General features: G+C 37.3%; 1 protein-coding gene across 13 annotated transcripts in view; it reads left to right on the forward strand.

Annotated features, from left to right (window-relative positions):
• Nucleotides 1-19,939, forward strand: part of LRRC4C (leucine rich repeat containing 4C) — a 205,942-nt gene that overhangs the window by 172,588 nt on the left and 13,415 nt on the right. For 7 of the 13 annotated variants that reach the window (XM_073017224.1, XM_037997473.2, XM_073017220.1 and 4 more), the window contains 2 exons: nucleotides 4,250-4,301; nucleotides 4,556-4,616. The exons of 2 other annotated variants lie outside the window; for them this stretch is intronic. The gene's annotated coding sequence lies outside the window, so the exon portion shown is untranslated. Of the gene's footprint in view, nucleotides 1-4,249; nucleotides 4,302-4,555; nucleotides 4,617-8,482; nucleotides 8,517-16,421; nucleotides 16,483-19,939 lie in introns of all 13 variants that reach the window. 4 more of the 13 variants (XM_037997481.2, XM_037997484.2, XM_073017238.1 and 1 more) reach the window with 3 other exon arrangements.

Raw genomic sequence — 19,939 nt, forward strand, 5'->3', positions numbered from 1 at the left:
ATGGACTATGTTGGCTGTCCCAGTGGGGCATGCAGTCTAATGAGTCAGAAAGACACATAAGCAAGCAAGTACAAGATAGAAAAGTAGAACACTGGTTTATAGTTGATCAATAAATGTTCTTTCCCTTCTTCTCACAATGGACATAGAAGTGCAATGTGTTAAAGGAACACAGAAGAATGAGTCTCTATAAATTTAAACAACCTGGAAGGATTCATTGCAGAAAATACCTCCTGTTTACCTTGTGTTAAAAGACCGTATAATAGGTAGATAACTAGCCTAAGGCTTCAAATATTTGACTTCTTATATTAACTCATCACATATTAGGGCTTTTTTTAAACCTTAACAACATTATTTAACTTTCTTATACTTTAACTTTCTTAACTGCAAGATGAAAATTATAATCTCATTTGCCTTCCTCCTATATTTGTTGAGGGTCAGATAGGATAATACACATGAAACAATTTTTCAAATTATAATTTATAATATTAACAAAAAATACAATCTTCATCATCATCTTTCTTATTACCAGTCTTATTTTCAACAAGACCTTTCAACAAAGTGCTATGTAAAAGATCAAGGAGGATAATCACCTTGATTTGTATTTTCCCAAGTCCAGACTTAATAATACATTCGAGGATGAGTACCACATTTGGCCTTAAATAATCATTTTAGAAAAGTAGATGAGTTGTTTAGCCATTTGTAAGTGTTTCGAGCAGTGCTCAATAAATAATGAATGAAGGGTCTGCTGGTAGCAGATGGATAATTATGTTCAGCATTTTTTTAATGAAGGAGAATTTAGAAAAATATCTACAATTCAAAGAAATTAACTCTCAGATAATAATAATTCCCATTATTAGAGAATGTATGACATGCCAGGCTTGTTGATTTATGGGTATCATCTCTTTTCAAGTTTAGAACAACCTTTTGAAGTTGACTCTATTATGATCACTCTAATTTTACAGATGAGGGAATTGAAACCTAAAAATTCATATAACTTCCCGCAAGTCACAAAATGACTATCTCTGATGATAGAATTTATGAACTTAACTGCTATACTTTTTACAGCTCTGATCTAGCTATCGTTACCACCCCCATGTTTATACTCTCCTTCCTACTTAGTAATCCCCATTTTCTCCAGAAAAGCCCTCAAGGAAGGCACTCATCTCTCTGAGCTTTAGTTTCCTCGCCTATAAAATCGGGCTACTTTTGGAGATTCATCAATAAACAAATCATATAAACTCTATATCCTGGGAACTCATATTCTAGTTGGAGGAGACAGAAAATAAATATATACATGTTATCTCTACTTTTGAGATGTTTTATCAACAGAAATGAAACAGAATAAGGGGACAGAGAATGATGAGGACAAGGGTGGTTATGTTTTAAGCAGCATAACCAGGGAAGACCTCTCTGAGCAAGTTTAGCAGAGCCCTGAAGGAAGTGAAGAAGCAAAGTATACAGGTATTTGTATGAAAGGTGGCACTATTGTCATGGAGTGCAGGCAAAGGTATAGGTCTGTCTGGATGAAGGGCATTCCAGGCAGACGAACAGCATGTGCAGGGTTCCTGAGAAAGCACTATGCTTGGTGTGCAGGAGAAACAATCAGGAGCCAGTGTGGTGGTCAGAGTGGAGTGAATATGAGCGATAGTTGTAGGCAAATGAGATCAAACAAGCAGGAGAGATGCGGGAAAAAAAATATGAATGGCCATTAGGACTTTAATGTTACTCTGAGTGTTGTGAGAAGCCATTGAGCATTGAGAAGGAATATGATCTGACTTTAATTCAAATAGGATCCCTCCACTGTGTGGAGAAATTAGAAGCAGGAAACCCAGATATTGGATGAGGCTATGGAATACTCCAGTTATCCAGATAGAAATTGGACCAAGACAAAGCAATAGATGTGTTTGGAGAAAAAAACCAGAATACTGCTACACAGAATTTCCAGTACATGGGTGATAGGATATAAAGGTGATAAGGTATAGAGGTGATACAATCCAAAAAGAGAGGGTATGAGACCAAAAAAAAAGTTTCAAGGTAGACATTGGCCTGAGCTACTAGAAAAATCATTCCTGAAATGGTGCTTGGCACACAGTAAGAGCTTAAAATGTTTAGTTGTATGAATGAATGAATGCAACTGCCATTAGAAAAAGTCTTTGTCGAGTTAAATCAAAATGAAGAGTTTGACTGTAGACAGGTTGATTTTTGAATCCTCCAAGTAGAGGTCTTGAATAAGCAGTAGTACATACAAGTCTGCGAGTCTGCTGGAGATTTAAGTTTGGCGGTCTTCAGTTTATAGATGGTGTTTAAAAGCATTATACGATCACCTAGAGAGTGCGTATAGATAAATAAGAGGTCCACTGATATGAGACCTGGGGCGCTCCAAGGTTCATTGGCCTGTGAGACAAGACACAACTAGCAGTGGATGTTGAGCAGAGTTATCACTGAGGCAAGAGGAGAAGCAAGGGAGTTGTTTCATAGGAGCCAAGTGAAAAAGGTATTTCATAAAGGACAGAGTGATCATTATGTCAAACATTAATAATTTTTGCCTAATATGAAAATTGAGAACTGTCTATTTGATTTAGCAATAAACATGTTTTCACCTCCCACCTTTTCTTTGCCTCTCTAACGCACTAATTGTTACCTATGGCCTTCCTCTAAAGTTATAAATCTCGGGCACTTTACATTCTGATTCATATTTCATATATCCTGTTGAAGAGTAGTTAATACTTCTTGAAACCATGAGATATGGGAAAACATTTTATAAGATTGAGATTTTTTTTTCTCTTTTTTTTTTTTTTTTTTTTTTTTTTTTGGAATCTCACTACGTCACCCAGACTGGAGTGCAGTGTCATGATCTTGTCTCTCTGCCACCTCCACCTACCAAGTCCAAGCCGTTCTCCTGCCTCAGCCTCCCAAGTAGCTGGGAATACAGGCAGTGCCACCATTCTGGCTGATTTTTGTATTTTTAATGGAGACAGGGTTTCGCCATGTTGACCAGGCTGGTCTTGAACTCCTGACATCAGGTAATCCACCCACCTCGGCCTCCCAGAGTGCTGGGATTACAGGTGTGAGCCACTGCGCCTGGCTGAGTTATCCATTTATTTTAAACCTATGGACAGAAAATCCACAGATCATCTCTAAAATAAATTTTGATCATATTCAGTTTTACTTATGTAATAATAACATTCATTAGTGACATATTGCTATGACATTGAAAAAGCATTTTTATTTACCTTGTCTGTTCCAAACAAAATCATCTAATACAGTAAAATGCCCAGCTGTGAAGCTTACACCGTCAGATTATACCACCTGCTAACAACTTTTTGTTGGAGTCAGCCATAGCCGTGGGCTTCACTCCTCCTTGTCCCTTGAAGATTTTAACATCTGCCTCCCTGTTGTTCTCTCCATACTAACACTTGATAGGCTTGTTGGTGATTTTAATATCCATGTCAGTCCCTTGATCTTGATTACTAATTGTGAGGGATCTTTCTATCTGCAGTTGCTCTGGGTCTCCTCTTTGTACAGTCCATACCAACTATATTTCCAATGTTGGATGACCTGCATTTGTTGGAATTACAGAAAGTTTCTTTTACTTCATCATACTTTGTAAAATGTGAGCTCTATCTCTTAGGATCTCTTTGCTTTAAGTACTGTACATTCCCTCAGTCTCAGATTCTAATTTTTATTCTGCCAGTGCCCCAGGAGTAGTGGGGTGAGATGAGAGATGTGTAGGGTGAGGAAAGATTTTATATCTTTCTTATTTGGGGATGTGGTGTTGGTGGTGGGCAATCCCAAATAGAGTTTGCAGCAGATGCCTGTGTCAAACTCTTAACATCCCATTTGACTTTAATAATTGAGTTTTCTATTTAACTGTTTCCTATCCATCATTATAATGCATTATCTGATTTAATCTTATGATGCGGTTCTGATCAGGACACTAGATCAGAGAGAAAATGTGACTTACTTAAGGTCATGTATCTAATAAGTCAGAACCAAGTACAGACTACATTTCTTCTGAATCCAAATGCATTTTTTTATTGGCATTACAAAATGCATTGTTCAAAATGGCCAGTAGTTAAGAGAGTTGCTTTGGCTTTCTGCCCAGGATAGTGTTAAAATACAGTGGCAATTCAATAAATGTCATCAGTGGTGTCTGTGGTAGTGGTTGTGGTGGTGGCAGATCAAGAATTGTCCTGAATTATTCTAATGGATGCTTTTATTTTCTTTTTTTTTCTCTTTTTTTTTTTAGATTGGCAAACGCACTGCCTATTTACAGCATAGAGACCCCAGTGGAGAGCTAGGTGGGTGATGATTCATACTAAATCTTTCCCACAGTATGCTGAACGCTACAACTGCAACTAATATGAAGTGACTCATTAAACACTGTCAAATCTGATAATGGCAACGACTGGTTTTGCTAGCACGAGCGATTTGTGGGAAGTCCAGCTACTGCAAACCACTACTGAATTTCAAAAACTAAGCTGCAATATAGTAGAAAAGACATATCCACTGAGTCATATTTGCAAATTTCTTGTGTTTCTCTTTGCCACTTTAGAAACAGCCTCATGTTCCCTGCTTGACTCGAGAGATGACTTTCCTTTGGATTCACTTATCTGGTGAGTGGTTCCTCATTCAGTCATATTTTATGGGCTAAATATTTTATAAGAGTATTAGTGGCTTATGGACAGAACTGGAAATGTGGTTCTCCCATGGCAATATTTCTGAAGCTCCCGCTTTACACCACCATCCACCAGCAAACCATCCCATACACATAAACGTATTTACCTTGTGTAGCATAGTTCCCATGAGTGGTAGTCCTATCTTCAGAGAGATAAGATGAGGAGGTAGCAGGAGGCAGGAACACTGACTCTTTGCTCTATGATTTATTGTATCATCATTAAATTGTAATCTCCTGGAAGGCAGGATTCTACCTTATTTAGCTACTTAGTACCTATGAGCTGTAGTTGGCCCTTTATAAATATTTGAGAAAATTCATGCACTTCCTTCCAAAAACTTTATTATTAAAGCAGGAACTGGAGTTTAACCTTCTTGTCTCCCTTGTCCCTGATACAGTGACTGACACATAATAGGAGGAAAACTACATGTTTGTCTAATGAAAAAACAAAGGTGCAAATGAGTTCATCAATTAGATGGTTTCCTGCAGCCAAATTAATACCTAAGCAAGTGATTTTCAACCATCAGAGGCAGAACAGTGATGGCTTCACATCATGTTTTTTCAGACCCCCAGGAGTAATGCCCTAAAAGTAGTTGTTTATTTTGGAAGGCAAAGGCTAATCTGAAGCTATTTTCTTTATTTTTATATTCAAATATCTATAAAACAGAAAAACACCAGAGACCTATTCATTGCTCACAAATGATCTATGGGGCAATAATGTGCTTGTTTTCCCAGCTGTGCTGCACTTTGGTGCTATCTTGGGTTTAATTGAAAATATGCTGTGACCTTGGTTTTGTTCACTGGGCATGTGGGGGTAGAATTGGCATGAGGCCTCTGAAGAATTCCCTTTTAATGAATGTCATTTGACTAATTTGGGGTTCGCCTGAAGGAAATAATGTGTGAGGTCCCATAAAAACAAAAAAAAACAAAAAAAAAAACAAAAAAAAAACAAGATGAGTTTTATTCGCATGCAATGCACATGGAGTTAATGATTTAAAAAAAGAAATCAACTTTTTATTTTGCCATACCTATTTGTTGAATTCTAAATGCTATCAGTATGATAATAGTATTGTCCCTAACCGTCTCATGTTTCATCATAATTAAATAAACAGCTTGTGAATTGCAGTCCAAAAAATGTCTGTGTTCCACTCTTAACTTAAGGGGTTTCCATAGAAACTGTGAGCAGCAAGTTTAACTGACATTTATTGGACTTGAGGCTATATGCAGTATTGATAGCTCACTGTTTTCTCTCTAGTACTCTGTGTATGGGTCTTCTTTTCTTCCTTTAACCCTCCTAAACTATTTTCCCCTCAGTTCTCGCCTCCTCCTCTTCTTCCTCCCTCTCTTTCTCTTATTAGCAATGAGGAAGTAATTTGGACTTAGTTAGATTTAACAAATGCAATAATACTCAAATGGGCTCTGACACTTAAGTGTAATTGTGTTATTAGCTGGAAATGTTTTTCTTCAAAAATGAAAGAATTGGGAGTGAAGTTTACTAAGATAGCACACATTGGTAAGAAGGAACTCTTGGCTGTCACTTGAAAGTTTGTAGTCTGTGTATCATAATCCACATTCATATCCAGCTGTGGCTTGCTCTTTATTTATTCAACCCAGACTGATATTTCTCCCGAGTCCTTACTTTCCTCCCGGAGAATAAAAACTGTGTGCTGATCATAATTCAAGAGAAAGTAAGAATTTACTTAGGAAAGATAAAATGTACTATATATTGAGTACCTACTGTGCAACATATATTTTGCTATGTACTTTTACTGATGTTTTCTAGTTAACCCTACAAAATTCACTGCCAGATAGCGTGTGGAAGGAAAATGAATCTGGAGCTGGCAGTTCAAGTTCAGGCCCTACCACAGAGTAACTGTAAAACCTTAAACATGGTACTTTAATGCTTTGTATTGGTTGCTCAAAGACAAAATTGATAGGAGCACTTCTAAGCCATGAGGTTTGGTTAGGATTAGATGTGAGACTACAGCTAGTACATCATAGTAGTAGTGCTAGTCTTCATCCCTTTAGAAATGAGGAAAACAAGTTGCCAAAAGAATATGTCATTCAGCTTGGACAACATAGCAAGACCCCATCTCTATAAAAAATGTTAGAAGCAACCAGGTGTGGTAGCATGCACCTATAGTCCAGCTACTTTGCAGGGAGGCTGAGGTAGGAGGATCACTTGAGCCCAGAAGTTCAAGATTACAGTGAGCTATGATCACACTATTGCACTCTAGCTTGAGTGGCAGGCAAGACTCTGTCTCTGAAAAAAAAAAAGAAAAAAGAAAAAAAAGTCACTTATCCAAATTTACATAGCTAGCAGAAGATATGTCTACACAGTACAGTGGCTAAAAGGAGGTGGATTTGGACAGTACTAATTGTGTGATCTGGGTTAAGTGACAAACTTACAAAGCATCTGGCTCCTAATGTTTTTCATGGGGTTGTTGTGAGAATTAAATAAAACTGTGTATGTAAGTTAGTGCCTGTCATGGAAAGCACACCTTGTTTTTTGATCTCTTTGTCTCCTTTCCTCCTGCCACTTTTCTGATTTGTTTTGGTTTTGTGTGAATTCAAAGTTTGAAAATGATTGATCCCCAAAGTCTATCTAATACTTATAGTTTAAAGTGATCTTACAATTCATAAACTATCTCAAGTTATCCTGGTAACAATGAGAAAGGAAAGACAGATGCTACTACACACATTTTACAGGTTAGGAAAAAGGAGATATCTTTAATATAGTGAATGAAGAAGCTAAGGTTTTACCTAATTCCCCAGGGTCCTTTTTATAATTAAAATTTCCAACTCCATTGTTCTTAATTTGGATCCTATATTCACAGCTTTTAAGGCTAAAACCCAATAGATATTAACTCCTCTTTCTAATGAATGTGAGAGGAAGACACTTTTGGTCAAGAAGAAGGAAAGGAGGCAAGGAGAGGGTAGTCTCTTGCAGTCCTGTTTCCAGGTCATTCTTCTTGGATCTGAAGGGACATGTGGAAATGTAATTCTCAATTTCAGGGATAAATGAGGCAATGACTTTGTGCGACAATATGCCTATGTTGCTGGCTAGAGAAAAGGGGTGAAAGAAAGAGAAAAAGCAAAAAAATAAAAAATAAAAATCCAGATATCAATCCGAGATGTTGATTGACACATGGTGAATTCATTACTAGGTTACTAGGAAGAGAAAGTGTGAGAGTGCAGCTTGGGCAAGAGTCTGATAGGACATGATTACCTGTAAAAGTGATAGTTCCTCTTCTCACATACACACACACACACGTGCCCACGTGCATACATAGGTGTACAGGTTTAATCAAAATAAACACTTCTTTAAATTATAATTTTGTTGTTTCAAAGAGCTCATATTGGAGATAAAAATGGTAGCTCTATCTCTTTTTGTTGTTGTATGCTTATACTTGCCTTATTATTAGAATATTGATTCTCAACAAAAGCAAAATCAAAAACAAAACAAAAAGAATATTGATTCCATGTTATCTTTGGAAGAACCTTAAGCTACTGTGTCCATTTGGTGAGTGCTAGTTCAGTTAAAACTAAGTAATATAATCTCTAAAGCCAATTATCCTGCCACACAGAAATAGCAATATGTCACAGTGTACTGAAAGTGCGATCAAGTAATGGTGCTGCAGGCAAGCCCTCTGTTCTGGAACTCCCACTTTTCCCCAGGATTCCTCCATAAGTTAAATGATGCATGGCAACATTACAAAATTGGTGAAGCTGAATTTCTTTACTAGTTCTTAGATGAAAGTTAATTACAAATAGAAGTTTTAGTATTTTTCTTCCATGCCCTCACAGGTCATCTTGGTAGCCTTGGGACTGAAGAGAGTAGGTAAGAAAAGTCTCTCTGGATGGACCGGGCGTGGTGGCTGTAATCCCAGCACTTCGGGAGGTTGAGGTGGGCAGGTCATGAGGTCAGGAGATCAAGACCCTCCTGGCTAACACAGTGAAACCCCATGTCTACTAAAAATACAAAACAAAAACAAAAACAAAAAAATAGCCCAGCATGGTGGCAGGCACCTGTAGTCCCAGCTACTCGGGAGGCTGAGGCAGGAGAATGGTGTGAAGTCAGGAGGTGGAGCTTGCAGTGAGCTGAGATCTCACCACTGCACTCCAGCCTGGGCAACAGAGCAAGAAGAAACAAAAGAAAAGAAAGAAAGAAAGAAAGAAAGAAAGAGAAAGAAAGAGAGAAAGAGAGAAAGAGAAGAGAGAAGAGAGAAGAGAAGAGAAAGAGAGGGAAAGAGAGAAAGAGGAAGAGAGAAGAGAAAGAGAGAAAGAGAGAAAGAGAGAAGAAAGAGGGAGAAAGAGAGAAGAGAGAAGGAGAAAGAGGAGAAAGAGAGAAGAGAAAGAGAGAAAGAGAGAAAGAGAGAAGAGAGAGAAGGGAAAGAAGGGAAAGAAGGGAAAGAAAAGAAGGGAAAGAAGGGAAAGAAAAGAAAGGGGAGAAAGAGAGAAAGATGAGAGAGAGAGAAAGAGAGAAAGAGAGAGAGAGAGAAGGAAAGAAGGAAAGAAGGAAAGAAAGAGTCTCTGGATGGATGCTGTAGCAGCCTTTTTTTTTTTTTTTTTAAGGGACCAGGTGGTAAATATTTTAGGCTTTGCAAGCCATATAGTTTATCATAACCATTCAGTTCTGCCCTTCAATGTAAAAGCAGCCATAGACAATGCTTACATGCATGGGTGTGGAAGTCTGCTAATAAAACTTTACTTACAAAAACTGGGATGGTGAGCCCAATTTTGCCTATGGGCAGTCATTTCCAAACCATTCATCTTAGAGTTTTGCTTACATCTCCATCCCCCTTCTAGTTCTGCTCACATGTCAGGTGCAGCTTAAAAAATGGGACTGAGAAATGTAGGAATGACACCTATATCATAATTTAACCTAATTTTGTGGATTGTACTTTGTACACACTGATTTCTTATTAAAGTTTATTTTTGTGATATGCCTTTGACATTTGACATAGAAAGAAAACATATTCTGTCCTCACTTAACAGATGGGTACAGAAAGTTTAAGTAACTTGCATTATTATCACTCAACATCTCTGATATCCATACTAGAATCTGTCAGCCCTGTGCTTTTACAGTTGGATTATTCTTTTAAAAATGCATCCTTTCAAGAATGAAAATATGTTGGGAAAAATAACTACAAAGTAATTTTAGCCATCCAAATCAAGGAAACATAGTTCATAATGGTTTAAATAGGAGCATGCACAAGCTTCCCTACTTTCTGATCCCATTATGATACCCTAAGGACCCAGTTCCTTATTGCTTTTCATGTATAGCTCTATTTTTTTCCCATGAAATATTTTTGCAAATGATGCATTGCAGGCAAAGTGAATACAGAAAAATACAGGGAGTTTTTTACTTTCTGTGGTACTGTGTTAACTGAAGCTCATTCATTCTGGAATTGAATCCTAGTTTTGCAAGGTTCCATGGTAACTAAGAACAAATATAGGAATTGTGCGAAAAAAGAAAACTTGGTTTCAATATTCACAACCTATGGTTAACACAGCATGGAGCAAAATGAGGAACTGCCTTAAGTAAATAAATAACTATGAATCTAATTTTCAAATGTCTGCATTTGCTGAATAATTCCCTTTTGTGGTCATTAGGAAGAAACAAAAAAATCACTGATTCCAGTCATTTCCATTATCTGACATGTCATCACCAAGGTTTCCTCATTATGCAATGTTAACAGTGTTGAGGTTACTTTAAACCAGTTTCCATTTCCAATTAGGAGGCCATCCCTGCTATCTGCATTCTGATTAAATGACGTTGCCTGGAAATCACAGAAAGAGTCTACTCTGTTTCCTCCCCTTGCTCAGATCTCATAAACACAGGCTCAATTAAAGAGAGTTTCCTTATCAGGTTTTTGTGGGTCATTTTGGTGAATTTATTAAACTCTTTAGTCATGCTGAAAACTGGAAAGCAGTGGGTCTGAGATACTCAGTGGGAACCACTAGATTTGTAGGACTTACTTCAAAGTTGTAGGGACTATAAAATATACAGAAATCAGAGCAAGCCACAGGCCAAGAATCGTGGGATCTGGTAAATATATATATAAAGAGTATCACATATTAAAGATTCCAGAACAGAGATGGAAAAATCATGATGTTATTTCAGCTTATATTTTAGGTAAAAGTCAAAGCCTAACCCAGGTCATCATTATTTTATAGTTTGATGATTGAAATAATCTATTTCACTCTGGTCTATTCATATTCCATACCACTGCAGGCTTGCTTTTCCTTAACTACTCTTCCTACTGTCCTTTTCCCTTCCAGTTTTGCCTGTGGGCAGTAGTTTCCAAACCATTCATCTTAGAGTTTTGCTTATATCTCCATTACCTTTCTAGTTCTGCTCACATGTCAGAAAGAGAAATCAAGTCCCTACCATCTATCCATGAGTTCATATCAAATCTCAATTCCTTGTCTATTTTTTATATTCTGGTGTTATTTATTCTACTTACTACTCCACTGCCTATGTCGTGTTTACTTTCATATATATTCCCTACCCAACTTGTGCCTATTTTTAAACAAATTCTTTCTCTTTTCTTGATTATTATTATTATTTAGAGATAGTGTCTTGCTATGTTGCACAGGCTGAGCTCAGATTCCTGGGCTCAAGTGAACCTTCTGCTTCAGCCTCCCAAGTAGCTGGGACTACAGGCACGTGCCACCATACCTGGTTCTTTCCCTTTTTTCTCTCTTTCTGCTCTGTTAGTGCATGTTCCTTATTGTGTGCTACTATAATACCTCATTCTAAAGAATAGAGAATAGAATTTCTCTAGTACTTTCTGCTGCATTATAATTCCCTGCGTACTCACCTGTGAATCATACTGCACTGTGAGATTCTTGATGAGAGACACTTGGCCCTAAGTGTCAAGAAGTGAGCATTGTGCTTGAAATTTGGTAGGCACTCAAAAAACATTATTGAAGGAAAGTGCCTGTTTATTTCTTTTCTCTCTTGAAATGCTAGACCTTTTGCTTATTCAAATCTACATGTCCCCTAGATCCACTGTCCACATACCTTTCACTGATTGCTCAAGCCTCACTGGTTCTCTCTGAACACCCAGAATACTTACAAGGATCTACTCAATCATAGACACTCCCTCAGTGGAGCATGTTGGCATTGGTTTATGACTATTGTTTATACTGGGCTTGTCTCAGTACCCTATTACAAATGATCAACGATGGCAAGTTACTGAACTGGAGTTCCCTGTTAAATATAGCATTAGAGAGTATACCTAGAATCATATATTATTATAGCTGAAATGACTTTAGACATTCTCTTTCCCCACACCCTAGTATAAAATGAATTCCAGACATCTTTAGTGCTTTGCCTGGGGTTATAAATATGTTTTTGGTTACTCTGTAGGAAATTGGGGTTTTGTACTATTTAATAATGAACAAGGAAGTAAGTACTTGGTAAAACGTTGGAAGGTGATTTTTAAATCTGAATGACTCTATGTACATGATATTTATTCTCTTCGAATTGCCTTGCATGGCAATTTAAATTGCATTGCTCATTATAAAAATCCACATGCCTTTTGGGTGCTATTGTTGGTTTGTTTGTTTTCAACCTATAAAGGCATTGGTGACCTTAGCACAGGGCATTTTCTAAGGATTAATGAGAAGTTGGGGGTTAATGACTATCAACTCCTCCCAGCCAGTCATCAATCCAAAGGAAGCCTGGGAAGCAAGGCTATTAACCGCATTACTAACTTTCTGAAATCACATCCTTCTCCGCCTGCCTTGCCAAGGACTTAGGTTTCAGATGGGCTTGTTAGATCTTTTTTCAAAACCACTTCTTTAGTTACTTGCTTTGTCATTAACCTAGATGAAAACAAAATATATATGGAAAATAATTTTCTACATATTTTTATTAAACATAATTTGAAATACTCAGCCCTTTTTATAGGCTTTTCTCTCCCATATATTTTTCAAACCGAAAGTCTAGAGCAAATCAGCCTATTGTGCATCCCGAGAAGCTAAAACATATGACCTGTTTCTGCAGTTTACCCTCTCTCCAACAGCAGATTTGTTTATTGAGGGAGGATCCTTATTGGGGTTTTGGTTGTATTTGTTTTAATAGAATATTATTTTTTCATATTTATTTCTTTCATAAGGTTGTTTTTCCACTAATATTCATAAGTACGGTGTTTTCTCCTTTGGCATCAGCCATGGTCACCCAAAACACCCTAAGAGATAAACATCAATGCATTAGCTAATGCATTACTACATTTTCCTTTGATGAATAAACTACAGCAAAATGAAAGAAGATTCTGGAACAGAGAAGTTCTCATTTCTGCTCTGTTGAGGGAGCACAGGACCTTATTTTATCATTCTGCATCCTGATTCATACATTGCCACCAAATCCTTAAAGAAACGACATGGAGTGACAAAATGTCACTTTTTTACTGGTGTTTAAGCTGTTTGGCAAAGATTGCTGTCACCAGGGTAGACTGCATCCCAAGACCCTTCCCAACGGGCATTTGTTTTGAGGAATTTACTCAGGACCTGGGTTTTTACTCTCAGAAATTTGATTTTGGTAGCTCATTATGAGAAGGTTGTAAATGTACTTGCTAAACACGTAAGAAATTGATGTATAGAGCAGAATGCCAATTCGCTAATTTATAGCTAGAACTCTAACAGAACTTCCAAGCACTTCAGTCTATCAGTTATTTTGTATGGAACTTAAACTTTTTTGGAGTCATAAATCTCTTTGAGAGTATGATGTTAAGACTAATGAATAATCTTTCTATATAAATATATAATCACATTTAAACAAAAATCAGCATATAATTTCAGGAGGTTCATAAATGATTTGAAGCCCGTTAATAAACTTAGGAACCCATGATGGTATTGTACAATTTCATGGAAAGGGAAATAATAATCAAATAAGGTTATTGATGAAAAATAAAACCAAGAGAACTTAATTGTATGATTCAAATTGTTATATTATTATAGTCGATGCATCTATCATTCTCCATATATGGACTTTAACTGTCATCAGTACTAGACAAATAATGGAAACAATGAAGACAATAACAAATATTCCTACAGTATTGATTATGTACAAGACACTGTTCTGAAAGTTTCTATATTAACTCATTTATCCTCACAATAATAGAGTCCAAAATCACAATACTCAATCCCAGGCAGTTTCACAGAAGGGTACTACAAAAATTTGTTCTCTGTTTTTTAAGTCTGTATGTACTATTAGTGTCTGCTTAGTTGTGTAAGCAGCTAGAAATCTGCAACACTCAACCTTTTCTTGAGGCCACATATTTATTTCTATATTGAGCATACATAATATGCAAGATACTCTGGATGTAATGTGTAAGAGACAGGTTACTGCTGCTAAGGATAGATTTTTTACCCTAACCCATCATTTTCAATCCCCTATTTACATGCTGACTTTTGGTAATTTACTTCTTCACAATTTTAATATATAAGCTTTCATTTGTTTATATGGAGGGTGGCAAGGAGTAATTATTGAGCCCTCTCTTTATCATTTAAACTAAGTTTTATACCTTTTCTATCTTTTTGGTTCACATGTAAGTCTTAGCAATGGACTTCAATACATTATGTTTTTATAAAATTAGTTTATCAATTTGGCTGCTGACTATGAATTAAAATGTGACATATTTCAGTAATTCAATTCAGCTAATATTTATTGAATGCCTAAATAGCATCCAGTTTCTGTCTTTGAGAAAGCTTATGATGAAATAGGTTGAACACATTCCCAAACATTTACATGCAAACACAGATTTGGTAAGTGTTACAGTCTTGGCTTTATAGACAATTTAGGGGAAGGATGGATATTTATACTGATCAATAAGGCTGGTGACAGCCCAGTAGAAAGAGCCATTGTAAAACTGGCTCTGACTGGATACAATTTTGATTTAAAAAAATCAGGGTAGGTAATTTCAATCTAAAGTAAGAAGGAGCAAGTCCCCAAAGAGGAAAAGTAGAGGGAGTATTTTTAGAGTCGGAACAGACTGCAGCCTAGACTGTGTTAAGAACAGTAGGAGATAGGACAGGGAAACCAGAATGGCACAGCACTATGGAGGGGCTTACATGTCACACGAAGGCAGTGGTTTTCAACGAGGACAATTTTGCCCCCCTGGGGACATTTGGCAATGTCTGGAGACACTGTAGATTGTCACAACTGAGGTTGCTACTGGCATCTAGTGGGTAGAGACAGTAAGGGATTTTGGCTTAATTCTGTAGGCACTGGGGAACTATTGGTGGGCTATGCTTTCTTGCACTGTGATTGTCGAGGCTCCCATGTATTGTTATACTAAGTCTGCAAAACGTTGCTTTGAAAATCTCCTATGGGAAAAATATGAAAAGAAAAGACCACTTGTGGAGATAAGGAATAACATATATTAATCATTAAATGTCCCTTGAACTTGAAGAAGAAAAGAAAAGGAAGAAAAAAGAAGCAACAGTTTCATGCATTGTAGGTCTCCAGACTTAAAATATTAGCACAAAGGAGAATGTAGGCATTGTTACAAACAGGCATATTTCGAATCATTGGAGCATTCTGATTTCATTACCTGGAGAGTGAAATATCTAGCAGTACATGGAGCTCGAGATTTTAAATATTTTTCTCTGGTTATACATTTCACTAAAGCAAATTGCTGTCAAAAACATAAACATACCCCCAAACCCCTCAAATCTCACCCTATAATTTGAGAAACAAGTTGATCATCTATATTTTACATTTTCTTAAATAATTAATATCAAAAAGTGAATAAGATCAAAAGGATTTATAAACAGTCAGAAACCTCATGCCAGGTACACTTATCTCTCCAGCATCATGAGAGGGTAAACAAGCAGGAAAAAAACAAATTAATTTTATTTTTAGCCCTGCCAAGCTGTGAATGTATCCCCGGGTCGGATTTTTTAGCATGAAGTAGATTTGACTTTTTGTTGCTAAGACAAGGTTTGGAGCCGCCATAGCCTTCCCCAGTCCCTTGCTTATTCTATCTTGTTGCTTTAGATTGTGATAGTAGAATGAGAAGATCTTTTCCACCCACGGATTTTTAAATAAATGGTTCAAATGAGTCTCTGTAGCAGGAATGTGGTGATCAAGAAGCCCTTCCATTTTAAAGGCATTTGCTGACTCTAGGAGTTCCTTTCTCTGTTATAAAGTGGTCTGATCCAATGCAGTGACCTGAAAGCAGTCCTCCCTAGTTCTGGTGTACATGTAAGGGGGAAGAAGCAAATCATGAAAACAAGTAGGCATCCTCTTAGGCAGAAATTTTCAAGGCAGTCGTGTTATTTTAGGCACATACAGCAGAGGGCATTGTTTGGTCAAACATAAAACAGGGCTGCTACTGATAATAATAGACAAAGAGAAAGAAATAGGGAAATCTCCCCAACTTTATCACCCACCCCATCCCCCTCAAAAAAAAAAAAAAAAAAAAAAAACTGCAAAGAGGGCAAAGAGACAGTGAGATGATCTTTAAATAACTGTTCTTCCCAGCTCTTGGTAGGAGAAACTTCTATGAAAATAACTACAAACTGGAGAACATTATTCCAAAAATCAATGAAATTCCTGCTATGTGAATGGGGTTCTACTAGATGCTAGGGATCAATAAGTGAGTATGACATCCTATGGGTCCTTAGTGAGTTTACAGCCTTGACTTAATGAGTTTTCAACCTGCTTCTGTCTGGTTGAGCACTCATTCATTCATTCATGCATTTAACAAATACTCCATGATTGCTGTTCTAGGTGAATACCACTGAATAAGGAAGACAAGTCTCTACTCCATGGAAATTAACCTTCCACCAAGGTGAGACAGGCAGGAAGAAAATACGCACCTGAGTGTATGAGAAAAAATAACAAATAGTGATATGTGCTATGATGAAAATTGACTATGGGTAACTTATTAAATATGACAAAAGGGATATTTTTGCTAGGTAATCAAAAAGAACTTTCTGAGAGGGTAAAATTTAAAGTGAGCCCAGAATTAAAAGGAAAACCAACTACGCAAAAATCAAAGGATACACATTGCAGGCAGAGGGAATCCTAGTACAAAGGTCCTGAGTCGGGAACAAGGCTGAATCTTTTGAGAAACCACGAAAGGCCAATGGGGTTGAACCGAGAAGGTGGAGTAAGAAAAAGTTGAAAAGTGGGAGAAGCAGACAGAGGTCAGGCTGTGTCTTGGAGACCAAAGCAGTTTGCATTTTGTTCTAAAAAGGTATGGAGCTAATAGGGGTGTTTCAACTAAAAAAAAAATAGCATGAACATATTTATAATTTAAAAATTCAATCTAAATACTCTATAAAGAATGAATTGTGCTAATACAGTTAACCAAAGTTGGGAAATTAATGGCAGTGTGTTTCAGAGGTTCCAGTTAGAAATGAAGATGACAAATTATCTAGAAAGAGACAATGAGGAAAAGTAGACAGACCCACATTATGTTTTAAAGTTGAATCAGAATAGTGCTGGGCTGCAGGTGAATACAGAAAAAGAAAAGTCAAAGAAGAGTTTAACATTTTTGCCTTGAGCAACTGGTCACTTGGTAGTGGCTTTTAGGGAGGTTCAGGGGCAAGTTTGGGGATTTGCTTTCAGTGTACACAATGCCATTTAATTCGTGTAATTCTCACAATGTCTATTTATTGCATTGTTATCATCATTCCCACTTAGGAAGGTGCAGCTCCGAGAAGTCCAGTTTGCCAAAGATCAAAGAGTCAGGAATACCAAACCAACCTTTCAGCAGGAGGCATTGTACTCTAAAGCTGGTTTTTGTTTTGCTGGGTCTTACTGTTGTAGATTGGGCATTCTTTGTGTGCTTCAGCATTGTTTCAAATTAGAAAGAGGACTAAAACTAAATGTGTGTTTAGTAGTCCTTTGTGTGCAATTTGCAGGGTGGACGTGAGCCACACTAGATATCAAAGATGCTTCTTTCCTGACTTGCAGATCGGAGATTCCAAAATGATACACTGCACTTTTTGTGTACCCTGATATTTTCTAACGTGACCATATGCAGAAGCTAATTTTCTCTTCATTGGTATTTCATGCTCTACAGGATTTTAACTAGAGCGTATTAATTTGAACTATACGCATCTCAGTAGTCAGATAATCAGATTGGAGATTCCATTCATTTTTAAAGCAATACTAGGGATGTCGATTATTAAAGTCACTTACTTTCTCGTCAAAGTCTTCTCTCCAATTTCCTTTAGGGACAAGGGCAGAAACTTTCTAAAACAATATTCTCATCATTCCCTCTCCTGCTTAAAAGCCTCAAGTTTCTAAGATTTTTTATTAAAATATATTCAAACTTTTTATTAGGCTTGCAGTGCTCCTCAATTGGACTAGTTTAACTAAGTTCTATAGTGTAAATCCTTTACTTCCATTAAGTCAGTTTTCTTATTATTTTGTGCTCCTACTCTGCTTTCATGAGTAAGCTCCTACCTCTTCCAACACCGCCCCGCCTCCATGCCAATCTATACTCCTTTAAAGATCTGCATAAAATTCCAAATCTCTATTTTCTTTAATTTATTTTTTATTTTTTTGAGACGGAGTCTAGCTCTGCTGCCTGGCTTGAGTGCAGTGGCACAATCTCGGCTGACTGTAACCTCTGCCTCCCAGTTCAAGCGATTTTCCTGCCTCAGCCTCCTGAGTAGCTGGGAATATAGGCGCCCACCACCACGCCCAGCTACTTTTTGTATTTTTAGTAGAGACGGGGTTTCACCATGTTGGCTAGGATGGTCTCGATCTCTTAACCTTGTGATCTGCCCACCTCGGCTCCCAAAGTGCTGGGATTACAGGCATCAGCCACAGTGCCTGGCCCCAAATTCTCTTTTTCTTTCTTTCTTTTTTTTTTTTTTTTTTTGAGACGAAGTTTCGCTCTGTTGCCCAGGCTGGAGTGCAATGGTGCGATCTCAGCTCACTACCACATCCGCCTCCTGGGTTCAAGCTATTCTCCTGCCTCAGCCTCCTGAGTATCTGGGATTACAGGCATGCGTCAACACGCCTGGTTAATTTTGTATTTTTAGTAGAGATGGGGTTTCTCCATGTTGGTCAGGCTGGTCTCGAACTCCCCACCTCAGGTGATTTGCCCACCTCGGCCTCCCCAAGTTCTGGGATTACAGGTGTGAGCCACCATGCCCATCCCCAAATTCTCTTCTTAAAGCATTCTCTGATTAGCTATGCCTACATTAATCTCTGGCAATTCTTTATGGCATGTAAATATTGAATGTATTGACTTACACTAGTACCTATATGCCTATCTGTGCATTTTTAAATGTTTGATATATGTCTATAATTTGTTTTATAGCTCTAAGATTGGAAAGTTCTTGAAGACATGGGTCATTTAGCTCTCTTACAATCTTCATTATACTCTCTGGCACATGATCCCATGTTGGTGGCAGCCACGTTGTTGTTGTTGTTTTACTTTGCTAGTACATAATTCTCTGTAGTCAGAACTTCTCACCTAATGATATGGTAATGTTACCACTAGTAATATATAGTTACAACACTTGTGACAACATTAAAATATCATTAGGTGAGAAGTCCTGACTACAGAGAAACATAAACCCTAAGAATACATTATACATTCTTCCACTGTGAGCCAAATAAGTCTTCTAGAAGAGTGAAAATGCAGTCAGGTGGTTTTTTTTGGTTGTTTTTGTTTGTTTTCCATAAATCTCAACTTCTGAAATTTTAGCATTTTCTAGAAACATTGCAGAGTCAGTGTGTTTAGCCAAACAGCTGCCTGTTAACTTGACAGGTTGATTCACTGGGTTATAGCCATTTAAATGTTGTAGCATTTCCATTACATTTACCTATTGGTTCAGCCCTGGGCATATTTACAAAAAAAAATTTCTTTTCCCTGAAAATCTGCAGAACTACATACTCCTGCATAAGGGGTGGAGAAAGCTCAAGATGTGCAAGATTGGGTTAAAAATGGGAAAACAAATTATCTATATTAGGAAATGTTTATGAAATAAACTTGATTTGAAGACGTGTGTTACCTTTGGTAATGGCGTTATTTAATTCTTTGTTTTGTTTTTTCTCCTGTGTATTCTAGCGTTCTTTAAAACCCAGAGATGTCCAGATAAATGATTTTGCAGTAGAAATCCTTCTTAGCATGATGTGGGATGAGCTTCAGACCTTTCTTATAAGGATATCATGTTGCTTTACCTTAACTTGTTTCCTTTGAACGTTCTCGTATTTAAAATGGTATAGGAAAATAAAATATAAAATTTTCCCCTTTCTTTGCTATTCGCTGAGGAAATAAGGAG

Source organism: Chlorocebus sabaeus, chromosome 1, assembly GCF_047675955.1.
Source record: "Chlorocebus sabaeus isolate Y175 chromosome 1, mChlSab1.0.hap1, whole genome shotgun sequence".
NCBI lineage: Eukaryota > Metazoa > Chordata > Mammalia > Primates > Cercopithecidae > Chlorocebus > Chlorocebus sabaeus.